General features: G+C 39.4%; 1 long non-coding RNA gene across 5 annotated transcripts in view; it reads right to left on the reverse strand.

Moving 5' to 3' along the window:
• LOC125281190 (uncharacterized) overlaps positions 1 to 18776 on the reverse strand; it is a 114052-nt gene that overhangs the window by 53592 nt on the left and 41684 nt on the right. For 4 of the 5 annotated variants that reach the window (XR_008959998.1, XR_008959997.1, XR_008959999.1 and 1 more), the window contains exon 4: positions 15386 to 15469. This is a non-coding gene — a long non-coding RNA (uncharacterized LOC125281190). Of the gene's footprint in view, positions 1 to 7794; positions 9813 to 15385; positions 15470 to 18776 lie in introns of those variants that run through there. The other variant, XR_008960000.1, reaches the window with a different exon arrangement.

Raw genomic sequence — 18776 nt, forward strand, 5'->3', positions numbered from 1 at the left:
TGGAGTATTTTAACTGTTTAATACTGTCTTGGATGGTCAGAAAATCATTTGAATTATTACAAAATTCAAAAGTAAATCAAAATCCAAGGCAAGATCTATGATTTTTCTGTCCATGCTAATGCATATTCTTAACTGTTTTAAACTTTATTCTTCTTAAATGTAAGGGAAGACACAACTCTGAACATTGAGCCCTAGTGTGTCAGTTTCCAAACAGTTTTCTGAGATTTCTTCAATATTAGCTGCATACAATTTTATCCTGCCTCTAAGAGGTCAGCGGTATAGAATGGTCTGAGGTTTTTGACATTGTTTCCAGAGCTTAAAAATTTTTTTTTTAAGATTTTATTTATTTGACAGAGAGACAGCCAGCGAGAGAGGGAACACAGGCAGGGGGAGTGGGAGAGGAAGAAGCAGGCTCATAGCGGAGGAGCCTGATGTGGGGCTCGATCCCACAACGCCGGGATCACGCCCTGAGCCAAAGGCAGACGCTCAACGACTGAGCCACCCAGGCGCCCCCCAGAGCTTAAAATTTTTAGGTCAACCCACAGATCTAACAAGTGATACAAGTGGTAGATAAATCCTGTATCTGAATCTCATGGTAGGCAACCTTTTTTCATGTTGCTTGTGTCCATGCTTCTAGAAAAGGAACTCTTACTCCTTTGACTTTCATTTTGGGGTTTATAAAATGAAGTCAAAATAATAAGTGATGTCAGCATGGACAGAGATATAGAGTAAGATCAGACGTTGCTTAATAATTATTTGATCTTTATATTTCATCAATCAAAAATATATGAAAAAAATGTATGGAGGGGCGTCTGGCTGACTCAGACAGTAGAGCATGTGACTCTTGATCTCAGGATTATGAGTTCAAGCCCCATGTTGGGGGTGGAGCCTACTTTAAAACAAATGTACGCAGGGGCCAGACTGTGCTTAGCGCTAGAAGGAAGTTGAGCTGAACAAGACAAAGTCACTTCTCCTATTTACCAGTGGGAAAGAAATATATACACAGATCACTACAATACAAAATAAGCGCCATAAAAAGTCTCACTGGATTTCAGGGTGGAAATAAATGACTACTATTTAAAGAATAACAGGGGCACCTGGGTGGCTCAGTAGGTTAAGCATCTGCCTTCAGCTCAGGTCATGATCTCGGGATCCTGAGATCAAGGACCAGGTCAGGCTCTGCGCTCAGTGGGGAGTCTGTTTCCTCCCTCTCCCTCTACCCTTTTCCCAGTTTGTGCTCTCAAATAAATAAAATCTTTTTTTTTAATTTGTTTAAAAAAAAAAAAGATTAACAAGACAGAGGTACCCGGCTGGCTCAGTTGGAAGAACGTGCAGCTCTTGATCTCAGGGTCGTGAGTTTGAGACCCACACTGGGTGTAGAAATTACTGAAAAAAAATAATAAACTTTAAAGAATAACAAGATGTACCCTGGAAAATATAAAAACCCTCTAGTTCATCAGTAGCTTTTATTCAAGGAATAAACCATGGACATTAAAAGTCCATTAAGAGAGGATGAGAGATTAGCCACTGGCCAATGGATGAGCATGACTTCAACATCAGCCCCTCATTAGGAGCAGAATCTTCCAGATTGGGCCATCCTGGAGAGGAGGTAATCACTTGACATGGAGTATTTTCCAGAAAGGTCCCTCACTTTAAAAAAATTCTCCCTGGAAACCAACCTCCAGGATTCTTTAGGGATTCCTTACTTTGCTTTAAGTCTGCATTTCTAGAAAGTAAGAGGCATAGACCTCTTGGAGAAATAGTACATTAGCTGTAATCAGTAGAAACTAGCTTCTTTTGAACATGAAGGGAGATGGGTAAAAATGGATACTTGACACAGGTATGACTTCCTAAAGAGCATGGGCAAGTTTGGGATCATGCAGAGCTTTTAAGAAAGCTACATGACAGCATAAGAGCATTGGGCAACTGGACCAAAGGGCATCTTGTGGGAAGAGATGAGGCCACACACTAGTTTCACAATTTTGCCAAAGGCCATCCTGCTTCCAGGCGTACAAAACAGAAAATTTACTGCCTACTTGTAACAATTCAATACCCCTTTCCTAAAGATATTCTTGGTATTGGAATAATTTTTATCTTTAGCTCAGTAAGACTGGTCAAGATTAAAATGTAAAAACAAATGGGCACCTGGTTGGCTCAGTCAGTAGAGCATGTGACTCTTGATTTTGGGGTTACGAGTTTGAGCCCTACATTCAATGTAGAGATTTCTTGAAAATAAAATCTTAAAAATCAAATGTAAAAACAAATGAAATCATGAGTATCAGAAGAAAATGTGGCTGAATATTTTTTATGTTTTTGAGTGGAAAAGGTCTTTCTAAACATGATACAAAGTGCAAAGCTGTAACATAAAAGACTGATAAATAGGACCACCCAGAAGTAAACAAACTTAAAGGACTAAAAGAACCCCAAAGTCAAAAATAAAAAGTAGGACTTATGTTTAGAATATATGTATACATAACTCTTATAACTCAATAATTACAACTCAATAATTAAAAAAAAAACCAACAAATTACAGGTAGAGATACTTTTAAATGGGTAGAGATACTTTCAGTTTCTAGTCAGGCACATGAGGAGCTTAAAAGTTATCACTTTATCCTAACAACTAAAAAGCTGACCAAACTGAAAAACCAACAACGCTTCCTGGATCCATCAAAGAAGTGAGGTCACAGGGCAAACTGCCGCCCCAACATTGGAGAGACCAACAAGCTAATACAGAGAATTGAATCTTACTGGAGCAGGAACCCATAAGCAGAAGCCTCCACGGGAACCAGTACCAGCATAGGAAAACCTGTACTATAACCGACAAATTGTTGGAAGCTTAAGTGTAGACAATGCTAAGCATCTAAAACTCCAGGGGTTCCAGTCATAGGGGAGCCCTGACACTTTTTTGAGTTTTATCTGCAGAAGCTCCGGAAGGTTCTCACAGTGACTATCTGAGGAACAACCCTCACACTTCCCTCAGGAGGAGGGAAAAAGTAACCATTTTGAAACATACCAGTGGATTCTGTTCTTAACAAGGCCTGCTCTCAAAAGAAACTATTTTACCAAAGCCTAAACTACTGGAGTCTTATCAGAGTCTAACCAACCCAGGGAAAGAGGAAAACCCAACTCCAGCCCACTCTAGACATTGTATACCATTTAAAGGGAAATAAAACAGAAGCACTTGTGAAGGCCGCAGCCCAGGGTCACACGCTCATTAAAAGCCTGAGAACCAGTCACAGTTCCATAGAACCCTTCCCCTCTTCCCACACCTTATCACCACACCACTAAAGGCCTATTTACCAGAGATCCTCTTAACAAATACATCATGTCCACCTTTCAGCAGAAAATTACAAGGCATACTAAAAGGCAAAATAAAACAAAACAAAAACCCCACAATATGAAGACAGAATAAGCATCAGAACCCAACTCAGATATGGCAGGCATGTTGGACTGAACAGATCAGGAATTCAAAACAACTATGATTAAGGCAACTATGACAACTATGATTATGATAAGGGGCCTGGTGGCAAAGTAGACAACATGCAAAAACAGGTAGATAATGTAAGCAGAAAGATGAAAAGTCAGAAGAAAATGCTATAGATCAAAAACACCGCAGCAGAAGTATAGGATGCCCTTCACAGGTTTAGTAGTCGATTGGACATAGCTGAAGAAAAAAATCTCTGATCTTGATATCTCAACAGAAACGTGGTTTGTTTGTTTGTTTTAAGAGAGGGAGCAGGGCAGAGAGAGAGAAGGAGAGAAAGAACTTTAAGCAGGCTCCAGCTCAGCAGGAAACTGATATGGGGCTCAATCTCACAACTCTGAGATCATGACCTGAGCTGAAATCAAGAGTCAGACACTTAACTGACTGAGCCACGCAAGTGCCCCAATAGAAACTTCTAAAACTGAAAAAGCAAAGGGGGAAAAAAAGGCTAAGAAAAACTAAGATCCAAGAACTGTGGGACAACTACAAAAGGAGTAATGTGTATGATGAGATTATCAGAAGAACGAGAGAAAGGAACAGGAGAAATATTTGAAGCAATAATAACTGAGTATTTCCCCCAAATTAATATCAAACACCAAACCACAGATCCAAGGAAGCTCAGAGAATACCAAGCAGAATAAATGCCAAAGAACTACACCTGGCTATACCATATTCACACTGCAGAAAATCAACGATAAAAGAAAAAATCTCGAAGTAAGACAGAGGGAAAAAAAAGACCTTATCTATAGAGGGGCAAAGGTAAGAATTACATCCAACTTTTCAGAAATCATGAAAGCAAGTGGAATGAAATAGTTAAAGTGTTGGGACAAAAAACCCTATCAATGGGGGCGCCTGGGTGGCACAGCGGTTAAGCGTCTGCCTTCGGCTCAGGGCGTGATCCCGGCGTTATGGGATCAAGCCCCACATCAGGCTCTTCCGCTATGAGCCTGCTTCTTCCTCTCCCACTCCCCCTGCTTGTGTTCCCTCTCTCGCTGGCTGTCTCTATCTCTGTTGAATAAATAAATAAATAATCTTTTAAAAAAAAAAAACCCTATCAATGAAAAATTTTGTACTCTGTGAAATTATGCTTCGCGAACTTGTGATGAGCACTGGGTGATGTATGGAAGTACTGAATCACTGTATTGTACACCTGAAACTAATATTACACGGTATGTTAACTAACTGGAATTTGAAAAAGACCTTAAAAAACTAATTTAAAGAAATTTTTCTAAAGGAGAAATGAAGATTTTCTCAAACAAAAATTGAGGGAATTTTTTGCCAGTAGACCTGCCTTGCAAGAAATGTTATAAGTTCTTCAGAGAGATGGAAAATGATATAGTCATGTGTACATAAAGAAATGAACAGCATCGGGGCACCTGGGTGGCTCAGTCAGTTAAGCATCTGACTCTTAATCTCAGCTCAGGTCTTGATCAAAGGGTTGTGAGTTCAAGTCCCACATTGGGCTCCACACTGGGCATGGAGGCTACTTAAAAGAAAAAAAGGAAAGAACAGCATTGAAGAAGTGAAGGTAAAATAAAAATGTTTATCTTTCTTATTCTTAATTAACAGATAACACTTTGTTCAAAGTAATAACAGCAACAGTCTACTCGGTTATACATGCCACAGACCCTTGAACAATGCAGGGGTTAGGGATGCCAACCTCCAGCCCAGCTGGAAATGCATACAATTTCTGACTCTCCAAAAACTTAACTACTAATAGCCTACTATTGACCAGAAGCCTTACTGATATCATAAACGGTCAATTAACATGTATTTTGTATATGTATTATATACTGCATTAATATAATAAAGTAAGCTAGAGAAAAGAAAACGTTATCAAGAAAATCATAAAGAGCAGATACAGTACTGTACTATATTTATTGAAAAAATCTGAATACTCAGGGTGCCTGGGTGGCTCACTCAGTTAACTGTCCAACTCTTGGTTTCAGCTCAGGTCATGATCTCAGGGTCATGGGATTGAGCCCTGCATCTAGCTCCACGCTCAGTGGGAAGTCTGCTTGAGATTCTCTCCCTCTCCCTCTGCCCCTCACCGTACTCACACACTCTCTCTCTCTCTAAAAATAAATAAATAAATCTTTTTTAAAAATCCACATACTTATGGATGCTTATATATAAATGAAATGAGTGACAGACAATGATACAAGGGCAAAAGGAAAGGGAAAATTACTTTGTTATTGGAATGTACTCTCGCTACCTATGAAGTGGTATAGCATTATTTGAAAGTGGACTTGGGGGCCGCCTGGGTGGCTCAGTTATTAAGCGTCTGCCTTTGGCTCAGGGCGTGATCCCAGAGTCCTGGGATCAAGCCCCGCATGGGGCTCCTCTGCTGGGAGCCTGCTTCTTCCTCTCCCACTTCCCCTGCTTGTGTTCCCTCTCTTGCTGGCTGTCTCTCTCTCTGTCAAATAAATAAATAAAATCTTAAAAAAAAAAAGAAAGAAAGTGGACTTGGATTAGTTGTAAATGTATACTGCAAACTCTAGGGTAACCACTAAAAAAATATAAAAAGGATAACTGAGGGGTGCCTGGCTGTCTCAGTTTGTAGAGCGTGCAACTCTTGATCTCGGGGTTTTGAGTTTGAGCCCCACCTTAGGTGTAAAGATTACTTTAAAAATAAAAATCTTAAAAAAAATTTAGAGGCACTGGGTGGCTCATTCGGTTAAGTGTCTGCCTTTGGCTCAGGTCATGATCCCAGGGTCCTGGGATCTAGGTGCCCTAATGCACCACTTCTAAAAAACGAGCTATGAAGCCATAAAAAGACACCGAGGAAACTTAAATTACTAAGTGAAAGAAGTTAATCCGAAAAGGCTACATAATGTACGTTTCCAACTATGTGACATTCTGAAAGGCAAAACTAAGGGGACAGTAAAAAGATCATGGATTGCCAGAGCTTAGGGAGGAAGGTGGGAGGAATAGGCAGAGCAGAGAATTGTTAGGGTAGTGAAATTATTGTGATACTATAAGCGTGGGTACATGTCATCATACATTTGTCAAAACCCACAGGGTCTGCAACACCTAGAGTGAAGCCTAATGTAAACTAGAAACTGGATGATTATGATGTGTCAATGTAGGCTCATCAATTCTAACAAATGTGCCACTCTGCTGTGGGATGTTGCCAGTGGAGGAGGCTGTGCCCGTGTGGAGAACTGTTCAAATAACAATATAGGGGAAATATGAAATGAATAAAGTGTGCGCAGACCCTTGCAGGGGTGATCGAAACGACAGGACCAGTGAATAACTTGTTGGCTTTATTAGAAAAAGTATATTTAAGTATACATCATTAAATGTTAAGGGATAAGCAGATAAAAACACAATATACAGCTTCTCAACCAGCAGAAGAAATAAAGGGAACACAGAAAGTTTTATTAATCCACCTGAAGGTTAGAGAGCAAGGGTGGGATGGGGAGGGGAAGAAGCAAGGAAAAATGGTTGATAAGTGGAATGAAAACTAAGTGAAAAGATGTGAGCTGCAGAAATATAGGTATATAAAATGACACAATTCACATGAAGTTCAAAAAAGCCCAGAAGACAAAACTACTTAATGTTTATGGGTACCTAAATGATAAACACAAAATCTGCGACAATAGTTATCTATGGAGAGAAAGGCGAATGAGACAAAGGAGGAATCTACAAATATCTGAACGTTGAACATGCTCGTTTCTATTTTCTAAATCTCTTTTAAAATATTAAAACATAATATTAAGATTTAACGAAGGGGTGCCTGGGTGGCTCAGTCGGTTGAGTGTCTGCCTCTTGATTTCTGGCTCAGGTTGTGATCTCAGGGTTGTGGGATCGAGCCCCTTGTCAGGCTCCCAACTCAGCAGGGAGTCTGCTTCTCTCTCTCCTTCTCCCTCTGGCCTTTCCCCACTTGCTTGCTCTGTCTCTCACTAAAATGGATAAATAAATCTTTTAAAAAAAGATTTAATGAAGATAGGTGGTGGGTACCCAGGCATTCATTATTATACTTCCTATTCTTGTCTCTGTGTTCGAAATAATTCCTATTTTAAAAAATAAGTTAAAGGGGCGCCTGGGTGGCGCTGTCGTTAAGCGTCTGCCTTCGGCTCAGGGCGTGATCCCGGCATTCCCGGATCGAGTCCCACATCGGGCTCCTCCGCTGGGAGCCTGCTTCTTCCTCTCCCACTCCCCCCTGCTGTGTTCCCTCTCTCGCTGGCTGTCTCTCTGTCAAGTAAATAAATAAAATCTTTAAAAAAAATAAGTTAAAAAAGAAGAGCAAGGCATAAAAAGTCATGTATATGTATATATTTTATATGAAGGGTTAAAATAACATAGATGTTGGGATAAGCATACAAAAAATACACACTTAACTCTTAAGACTGTCTCTAGAGGATTGCATTGCAACCTTTCACTATCTGTTATATATTGTAATTTTTTGTTTTGTTTTACAATGAACATACATTGCTACGGTAAGCAGTAAAAATAATTTTTTTTAAGTAGGGACAACAAAAAAGAAATCAGGGGAGTCTGAACACAACTTTAGTCTTCTTTAGGAAAACTCAAAGTAACAACAGTTAAGATAAAAGAAAAAAACCTTCCTGAGAAATGCTATTTCCAAACAAACACCCTCTGAATTTATTGTTCTGCTACATTATATCAAAATGCTGGAAGAAATTAGCGCAAAATATAGATATTTTCTTGTACTCTCGCTCAGCGTTTCCATTATGGCAATGGGCAAATATGAAAGAATAAAATGTTATAATTTTGATTAAAGGGATGCCCATGCCATCCTATGGCAGCTGGTTTTGAAGATGAGGCCATTCTTAGGCTGTAATTGGATAATGCTGGCCTTGTTGATTTGAAGTAGAAGGCTAATCTCGGCAGTTTACAGTGACAAGGAAACTGTTAAGATTGCTGGCATGGTAACAGGAAAAGAAAAAAACAAAATGTAATGAGAGAGTGGCAGGTATCATTCATTGCACATTGAGCTGCAAGTACGTTTATATTCCATATAAATATTGTATATTTGCAAGTATAAAATCTTAGCATAGATCATGAACATATTGTATCATGACTACAATAACATGCATTTTGTGTATGCGGGCTAATTTTAACCAGAAATCGTAGTTCTGAGATGTAAACTTTGAGCCGTGTGAGCGTATCTTGAACAGAAATGTATCACACATAACAGAGATACAGGATAATGACACTCCTTCAGGATTCTGTGGCAGCATCGTTATGAACGTATTTTATAAAATGTACCCATGAGTGAGTTCATTATCTTTAATGGAAAAGGAGAATTGCCATAATCATAATTCATAATCCTATTGCTGAGATGGAAATAAGTCATATGGTAGCTATTGGAAGAGAAGACTAAAAGGAAAAAAATATATTTGCACCAAACAATGCAATGTCATATACGTAGGTTTTCCAACACGGGTAATAGAGTTCTCATTAAATTTTGCGAAGCGTAATGGGCAGTTTAAAAGATAATTTTATATCAGCATTTCCCAAAAATGGATATGGAAATTTCCCCAAATGGGCCTCCTCAAAAGACAGGACAGAATAAGGTCCACATGGATCTCTAAATCACCAGGAGGAAAAGTAGTCTCTGCCAACCCACTTCACCTTCTGCAGAAACTGCCTTCAAGTTAAAAATAGCTGTGAAATCTAGCAGCATTTGTTAAAAATCTTAAATGTTCATAACCTTTGAATATAGTATTTTGACTTCTAGGAAATTATCTTACAGAACCCCATAAGAACACAAGGATGAATGCCTAAGGATATTCATTGCAGTACTGTTCGTGGTTTTTTGCAATAGCAAAAAGGTGGATAGCAATCTAAATGTTCATCAACAAGGAGATATTTCAATAAATCATGGTGTATGCACACAACAAAATGCAATATATATACTTTTAATGACCCATATTCATCAGCACCACCATGGAGAAAGATACACATGCTATATATAATTTTTTAAAGATTTTATTTATTTATTTGACAGAGAGAGAGTGAGAACAAGCAGGAGGAGCAGCAGAGGGAGAGGGAGAAGCAGACTCCCCACTGAGCAGAGAGCCCAACATGGGACTCAGTCCCAGGACCCTGGGATCATGACCTGAGCCAAAGGCAGATGCCTAACCGACTGAACCACCCAGGAGCCATTTTAAGTGAAAAAATACACTGTAAAATGCTATCTTGAATATAATTGCATATTCATTGTTGGTATCTGTATGTAAGGAAGAAAAATTAGGGAAATAAGCTGTACACTGTTGACAGTGGAGGCTATGGAAGATTCACTTTTCAGTTTATGTATTTCCGTAGCACTTGAATCTTGTACAATGTACATATATCGAGTCTGTAACCAGAAAAAAATAATTGAAAAATTATTTTTTAAGAGACTGAGACTTTGTACATACACATACATATACACAAACTAGCCTGAGCATTTTGACTTAGTCAAATTAACCAAAAATATATGTAGAAACATGGCGCGCTTGGGTGGCGCAGTCAGTTAAGCAAGCACCCGATTCTTGATCTCAGCTCAGGTCTTGATCTCAGGATTATGAGTTCAAGCCCTGCGTTAAAAAAAAAAAATAAGGGGCGCCTGGGTGGCGCAGTCGTTAAACGTCTGCCTTCAGCTCAGGGCATGATCCCAGCGTTCTGGGATCGAGCCCCGCATCAGGCTCCTCCGCTGGGAGCCTGCTTCTCCCTCTCCCACTCCCCCTGCTTGTGTTCCCTCTCTCGCTGGTTGTCTCTGTCAAATGAATAAAAATAAAATCTTAAAAAAAAAAATAAGTGTGTGTGCCTATAAACAGACCAGGCTGTACAAGCTTGATTTTTTTTCTCTTTAAGGTGGCATTATGGACTAGGGCACCCGGGGTTGGCTCAGTTGGCAGAGCATGAGACTCTTAATCTGGGGGTTGTGAGTTGAAGCCCCATGCTGGATGTAGAGATTACTTAAAAATAAAATCTTAAAAAATAATAAGATGATGTGATGCACTGAAATGTGTTGTGTCAAAATTGTTATTTTGAAAAAAAATTCTTATTTTGAAGACCTAACCCCCAATAACTCAGAATGTGACTATATTTGGGGACTGGGCCTTTAAAGAACTAATTAGGTTAAAATGAGGTCATTAGGGTAGGTCATAATCCAATGATTGGTGTCTTTATAACAGGAGATTATGACACAGACACACAAAGCAAAGACCATATATGGACATGGCTTTAAGAAAGCGGCCATCTACAAGCCAAGGAGAAATGCCTCAGAAGAAACCCACCCTGCTGACACCTTAATCTTCAACTTCTAGCCACCAGAACTGTAAGAAAATAAATGTCTGTTGTTTAAAATACCACTCAAGGGGTGCCTGGGTGGCACAGCGGTTAAGCGTCTGCCTTCGGCTCAGGGCGTGATCCCAGCGTTCTGGGATCGAGCCCCACATCAGGCTCTTCCGCTATGAGCCTGCTTCTTCCTCTCCCACTCCCCCTGCCTGTGTTCCCTCTCTCGCTGGCTGTCTCTATCTCTGTCGAATGAATAAATAAATAAAATCTTAAAAAAAAAAAAAAGACTCTTCCAGGCTTAATAGCACTTGCCTGAAATTTAAAAAAAATAAAAATAAAAAATAAAAAAAATAAAATACCACTCAGTCTGTGATATTTTGTTTATGGCGGCCCCATCTGACTAATACAGACAATAAACTGATAAGGGAAATGGTAAAAATCACTACAGATCTACATTTTAAAACCTACTTTAAAGCAACAGGGATGACCTTTGGAAACATGCTAAGTGAAAGAAGCCAATCACAAAGACTACGCCTATGATGATTCCATTTACATGAAATGTCCAGAATAGGCAAATCTATACAGATACTAGTACTTGCCTAAACCTGCGGGCCTTGGAGAGAAATTAGGAATGACCACTAATGACCGGTAGGGTTTCTTCTGGGTGTGTGGCCTTAAAATTGTCCTTTGTGTCTTAAATGTGCCCAAAAATTGACTGTGGTGCTGGCTGTAGATCTCTGTGAATACACTGAAACTATTTAAAGTGTATGTTTTGGATACATTTGGATGCACAATACAATGGATAAATTGCATTGTGAACCATATCTCGTGAAAACTGTTCTTTGTTTGTTTTAAAGAGTTTATTTATTTAATAGAGAGAGAGCACAAGCAGGGGGAGCAGCAGAGGAAGAGGGAGAAGCAAGTTCCCTGCTCCAACATGGACTTGATCCCAGGGCCCTGGGATCATGACCTGAGCCAAAGGCAGACACCCAACTGACTGAGCCACCCAGGCTCCCCATGAAAACTGTTTTTTAAAACTCATTTTATAGACATAGACGAAAATCACAAAATTGAAAAGAGAGAAGTAAGCATAGAGATGAAATCAAAAGAATTATCGTACAATAATTTACTCAATTCTATATAAATAAATTTGAAAACTTAGGTGAAATGGATTATTTCCTAGGAAAACTTGAACCACCAAAATTAGCCCAAGAAGAGATGAAAAATAATTATTATGAAAGAAATTGGAAATGTCAAAGAATACCTTAACAAGCAAGGAGGCCCAGAAATGTCAGATAACTTTTACCAAATCTTCAAGTACTGAATAACTCTGATAGGAATTTACCCGTCTCATGGCAGGGAAGAATCCAAATTATCTTCTTCAAATTTCAAGGAAAGCTTGAGCTCAATCTCACTTATGAGTATCAATGCAAACAGATTATACCAGACATAAACAAATAGAATGAGGTAGCCTATTGAAAGAATTACAACACCAATCACCAAGTGGTCTATTTATGAAAGAAAAAAAATTTTAATGTCAGGAAATCCATTAATATAATTCACTATATTAATAGATCAGGGAAGAAAAATATGATCCTCTTCATAGATGCCGAAAAGGTATTTGACAAAATTCAACATTGACTGTATTTCAAATGCTCTTAATACACTCAGGATAGATATAGACTTGCTTAACATGGTATTTAAAACCATTGGATACTGATGCATAAACAGAAAGACAGACATAGCAACAGGACAGAATACAGTCCAGAAATAGAGACAAACATATATGGGACTTTAGGAATAAAAGCCACATTTCCAATCAGTGGAGGAAACGGTTATATTCAACAAATGGCATAGTGACAACTGGCTAGACACACACTAGATCCTTACCACATTCCTTGTACCAAAATAAATTACAGATGGGATTAGTTCTGAAGAAACTAAAACATATTAGAAAAAATTAACTGGATATGTTTGAGACTTTGGAAAAAGAAAAGTCCATTTAAACAAAGCGCAAAATACAAAAGCCCTAAGGAAAAATTTTATATACTTGACAACAATAAAAATTAAAATTTTCTGCAGGAAAAAGCACTCCTTACCTCATAATGATTCCAGATGGATCAAAGATCTAAACATTTTGAAAATCATAAAAAATAAAGACAGTTTCTTTAAAATAATTCCAGGGGCGCCTGGGTGGCACAGCGGTTAAGCGTCTGCCTTCAGCTCAGGGCATGATCCCGGCGATCTGGGATCGAGCCCCACATCAGGCTCTTCTGCTATGAGCCTGCTTCTTCCTCTCCCACTCCCCCTGCTTGTGTTCCCTCTCTCGCTGGCTGTCTCTATCTCTGTCGAATAAATAAATAAAATCTTTAAAAAAAAAATAAAATAAAATAAAATAAAATAAAATAAAATAAAATAATTCCAAAGTGGGGAAGAACTTTCTCAACAGTGCATAAAATCTAGAAGCCATCAAGAAAATACTGAAAAATTTACATGCATAAAAATTTAAAAGGTCTGCCTAGGAAAAAACACTATAACCAAACTTAAGACAGGCTTGACAGATATTAGCAATTCATATCACACACAGCACTAGTTTCCTTAATATATAAAGAAGCCCTACAATTCAAAAAGGAAAAAAATCAATAAAGAGACAACGGATATGGACTGACAGTTCACAAAAAAAGAAAATTGCTTTTAGAATGTCAAAATTACTGAAGTTCACTCATATTAAATAGATGTATGCTTTTGAGAGAGAGAGAGAGAGAAAGAGAGAGCACTAGCAGAGGGGAGGGGCAGAGGGAGAGGAAGAGGGACAACTAGACTCCCTGCTGAGCGCGGAGCCCAGCACAGGGCTCCATCCCAGGACCTCAAGACCGTGACCTGAGCTGAAGTCAGACACTTAACAAACTGAGCCACCCAGCTGGTCCACTCTCTCACTTCTGATGGGAGTGTAAATTGGTGCAACGAGCATAGAGAACAATTTAGCAATACCTATCGAGATTTAAAATAATTCACCTGGCAATTATATTTCAGAGAATTTATACCACTGTTATATTCCCACATTTATGAAATGACATATGTATGGGGTTATTTATTGTGGCACTGTTTACAACAGCAAGGGTTGGAAACACCAAATACCTATCAAATAGGAACAGTATAAATAAATAAAAGGTCAGGGCACCTGGCTGGCTCAGTCAGTAGAGCATGCAACTCTTGATCTCAGGGTCATGAGTTCATGCCCCACACCGGATGTAGAGCTTACTTAAAAAATAATAATAATAATAATAATAAATAAATAGGGGTGCCTGGGTGTCTCAGTCGGTTAAGCATCCAACTCTTGATTTCGGCTCAGTCACGATCTGGGGTCCTGGGATCGAGCCACACATTGGGCTCCCTGCTCAGCAGAGAGTCTGCTTGAGATTCTCTCTCTCCCTCTCCTTCTGCCCCTCCCCCCATACTCGTTCTCTCTCTCTCTCTCTCTCTAGAATAAATAAATCTTCAAAAGATAAAAATAAAAATAAATAAATAAAAGATCTATGTGATTATACAAGCGATCTCTAGAGGACACATGAAAAATGGTAAAAGTGGCTATTTCTGAGGAAGGAAACTGATAGACTAGGGTTCAGTGATTACAAAGAGATTTACTTCCTCTAGCATATATTTTTCAAAATACTCCTTGAGTTTTTTTTACTATGACCATAATTTACCTATTTTTGAAACTATTTTTTATGTATTTAATAACCAATTAGAAATTGGCATGTACCGGGGTGCCTGGGTGGCTCAGTTGGTTAAACATCTGACTCTTGATTTCAGCTCAGGTTGATTTCGGCTCAGATCATGATCTCAGGGTCTTGAGATTGAGCCCTGTGGTGGGCTCCACACTCAGGAGGAAGTCTGCTTTCTCTCTCTCTCTCTGCCCACCTCCACACTGGGCTTGCTCTCTCTCTCTCTCCAAAAAGAAAGAAAGAAAGAGAGAGAGAGAGAGAGGGAGGGATGGAGGGAGGGAGGAAGAAAGAAAGAAAGAAAAAAGAAAAGAAAGAAATTGGCATGTGCCAAACACTATCAGCTTTCTAAATATTAATTTCAGGTATTTTTCATAACAACCCTATGAGGTAGGTACTATTGTTATCTCCACTTCACATATGATAAAACCCAGGCACATAGGGTCACATTATGACTTCTGTGGGCCCTGGATATTTTGGTTGTTGTGGGACCCTTCCACCATAAACAAATATTGAAAATTATATTTTAAAACTGTTTTTATATATAACAAATATAATATCAGGCTGGATTATTATATACTCATTAGTTTTATATTCATTTTTACTTCTTTTTTTTTTAAATATTTATTTGAGAGAGAGAGAGCGTGTGCACATGCACACACAAGCCAGGGAGGTGCAGAAGGAGAGGGAGGTAGAGAATCTCCAGCAGACTTTCCGCTGAGCATGGAGCTCCATGTGGGACTTGATCCCAGGACCCTGAGATCATGACCTGAGCCGAAATCAAGAGTTAGGTGCTTAACCAACTGAGCCACCCAGGCACCCCAGCTTCTGATTTTAAAAGAAATTAAAACATTCCGTAGGCTCCTAAAGTATAACAAGTCCTAGGCAAAATGTCTCCTGTGGGCAACAGAGAAGTTAAGTAACTTACCCAAGGTCACACAGCCAGTAAGTGGTAAATCTGGAATTTGAATCCAGGTAGTGGTTTCCAGAATCTGTGCTTTTATTCTGTATGCTAGATAAATAAAGCAAATCACAGGGGGAAATTATGTTATATATATATATTATATATATATATATATATATATATATATATGTTATATATATATTATATATACATATAATATATATGTTATATATTATATATGTTATATATATTATATATGTTATATAATATATATATATATATATATATATATAGACATGGAATTGCCTAAAGAGAAATTAAGTGAAAAAATCATGGAGGAAAATAGTGTACATATTATGTTTTGTAAAAAGAAGGTTTCCACACAGACACACTATCTCTGGAAGAATTTTTTTTGTTTTTGATAGAGAGAGATAGTGCACAAGCAGGGGCAGGAGCAGAGAAAGAGGGAGAAGCAGGCTCCCCACTGAGCGCAGAACCCGACCTGGGACTCTATCATGGGACCTTGAGATTGTGACCTGAGCCCAAGTCAGATGCTTAACAGACTGAGCTACCCAGGCACCCCTGGAAGAATGCATTTTAAATGTCTGGAGAAAAGGACTGGGGAACTGGGAGCCTGAGGAACTTAACTTTTTCACTGTATGTCCCTTTGCATTATTGGATTTTTTTTTTTACCATGAGCATGTATTTCCCAATGAGGAAACTGAGGCTCAAACAAGGTTAAGTAACTTGCCCAAGGTTACCTGTAGTAATGAAACCAATAGTACACAAGTATGAACTATTCAGCCAATCAATAATACATCGCTGCTTCTAAGCATAGGCCTTTGAACAGATCCCTGTTAAATTTCATCATTTGTATCTGCAGGACCAGTTGGCCAGGCTCTTTTTGTATCATGATTCTGGATCCATGGCATTCATCTTTATGATATCCTTAAATCTGGCAAGCATGCTTTCCAAGTTTCCACCCACATTATTGATGAAAAAGTTTAACACACGGCAAGGCTTTAGCAGAGCTCTGCTGGTGAGACTAGGATCTGTCCGGGATCTCATCAATCCATCTCTTTGGGTAATGAGCTAGCTACCAATCCAATTGATTGTACCACCTATCGATTCCACTCACATCCCCCCATTTACTCTTGCCCAAAGGTTATCTGAAAAGCCAAATGTTTCACTGCAAAGTGTCCATAGCATTCCCTTGCTCGGTAAGCTATTCTGAAACCTCTTTTACAGTGGGGATTTAAAATTAATAAACGGTTATTTTCTTTATTATGTTCTGCACGCTTCTGAAGTTTACAACCTGGCCAATCCCCCAGAACTCAAACAGTTTCAGGAAGACTGATCTCCACCCCCAAATTTCTCATAAAACATTTGAACAGAACATTTTAAAAAGCAGAGATATACAACTGTTTCCCCACTGGAATCAACCCACTGCTACCCAAAATAACCCAGACAACTGAACACAACAGCTGGCAAAAGGACAGCCGTCTCTAGAGTCATGGGGGGAAGGGAGCTAAATGGGCGCTACCAGAGAAGCACTCTCTGTAACCACCCCTCACTCTATTTCTAGCTGTAACACACAAGCTATAGTCACAGTGTGGAGGAAGACCAGAGTTTCGGCCTTCCCCTGTCCTCACACACTATGACACCGAATGTACATGGGTAAACTTAATTGAACACAACTAAGTTTCTGAAAAGTCTACTGTAAAGCAGATTTTAAGGAATTCATTTTCTCCCTGACTTGCCCACCGAATTGGAGCCACACCGCCCTGCAAAGAATTTTGTCCCGATTATTAATTACACTTACAAATGCAGCAGAATTTTCAATTACATATTTTAGAGAAAAACAAAGTGATTAACACTGAAATAAAAAATAACATGTTTTACTCAAAATGTCACAGAATAGAATGACTAAAAGCGAAAACACAGTAAAATGTCAGGGATTCCAGTCATAGGATGACTTAGCTAATATTGCCTCACATGTTGTTCCACTAGGAAAGCTCGGTTTTGCACCATTTCTAATATATTCCCCATTTGAGATTTGCCACCCCCTTTTCGGACCTCTTCATCAGATGAAGTCCGGATCCTTTGTGAAATGATTTGCTTTAGGGGCGCCTGGGTGGCTTAGTCGGTTAGGTGTCTGCTTCGACTCCGGTTGTGATCTCAGGGTCCTGGGATCAATCCCCTCGTCATTGGGCTCCCCGCTCAGCGGGGAGTCTGCCTCTCCTTCTGCCCCTCCCCCCACATTGTGCGCAAGCGCGTGAACGCACACGTACGTGCACGCGCACTCTCTCTCAAATAAATAAATAAAATATTTAAAAAAAAAAAGATTTGTGGGGCTCCTGGGTGGCGCAGTCCATTAAGCATATGCCCTCGGCTCAGGTCATGGTCCCGGGGTCCTGGGATCAAGTCCCTGCATCAGGCTCCCTGCTCGGTGGGGAGCCTGCTTCTCCCTCTCCCTCTGCCCTTCCCCAGCTTGTGCGCTCTCTCTCTCTCAAATAGATAAAGTCTTAAAAAAAAAATGAGGGGCACCTGGGTAGCTCAGTCATTAAGTGTCTACTTTCGGCTGGGGTCATGATCCCAGTGTCCTGGGATCAAGCCCCAAGTTGCGCTCCCTGCTTAGCAGGTAGTCTGCTTCTCCCTCTGCTCCTCCCTCCTGCTCCTGCTCTCTCTCTTGCTCTCTGTCTGAAATAAAATATTTTTTTAAATTATTTGCTTTGATGGAAGATAACAATGTATAAAGTAGATCTGTTTAGAGATGCCTGGGTGGGTCAGTCAGTTAAGCACCTGCCTTCGGTTTGGGTCATGATCCCAGGGTCCTGGGATGGAGTCCTGCATCGGGTTCTCTGCTCAACAGGGAGTCTGCTTCTGCTTCTCCCTCTGCCTGCCGCTCCTCCTGCTTGTGTCCTCTCTCTCTTTCTGACAAGTAAATAAAATCTTCAAAACAAATAAATAAAATAAAAATAAAACAATAAAACAAAGTTGACTGGCAGCTGCTTAATGTCCCAAAAATTATTAGTAAACTAAGCTGTGACTCTACTATTCCCACCTTAACGGTTAAAATGGTGGAAGTTCTCATTAAGCCATGTTATTGTAACAAAACAGTGGCTTTTGAGACTGGCAAAATGCTGATCAAAGTTACTCTTTGCTGGCATTTATCATTCCGGTATAGAGTAATGATAGCTACTCTTACAGAGCATTCACTATATACTATATCCCATATACTGTGGGAAGCATTTTATGTGTATTTTCACATTTAAGGCTGATAACAACCCTATAAAATAGAAAGCATTGTTACCCCCATTTTATAGAAGAAACTGAGGCACAGAGGGGCTAAGTAATTTGACAAAGATCACACAGCCAGTAACTGGTAGAGTCTCCTATGAAGCCAGACTAATTT

The sequence above is a fragment of the Ursus arctos genome, chromosome X (genome assembly GCF_023065955.2).
Source record: "Ursus arctos isolate Adak ecotype North America chromosome X, UrsArc2.0, whole genome shotgun sequence".
Taxonomy (NCBI): Eukaryota; Metazoa; Chordata; class Mammalia; order Carnivora; family Ursidae; genus Ursus; species Ursus arctos.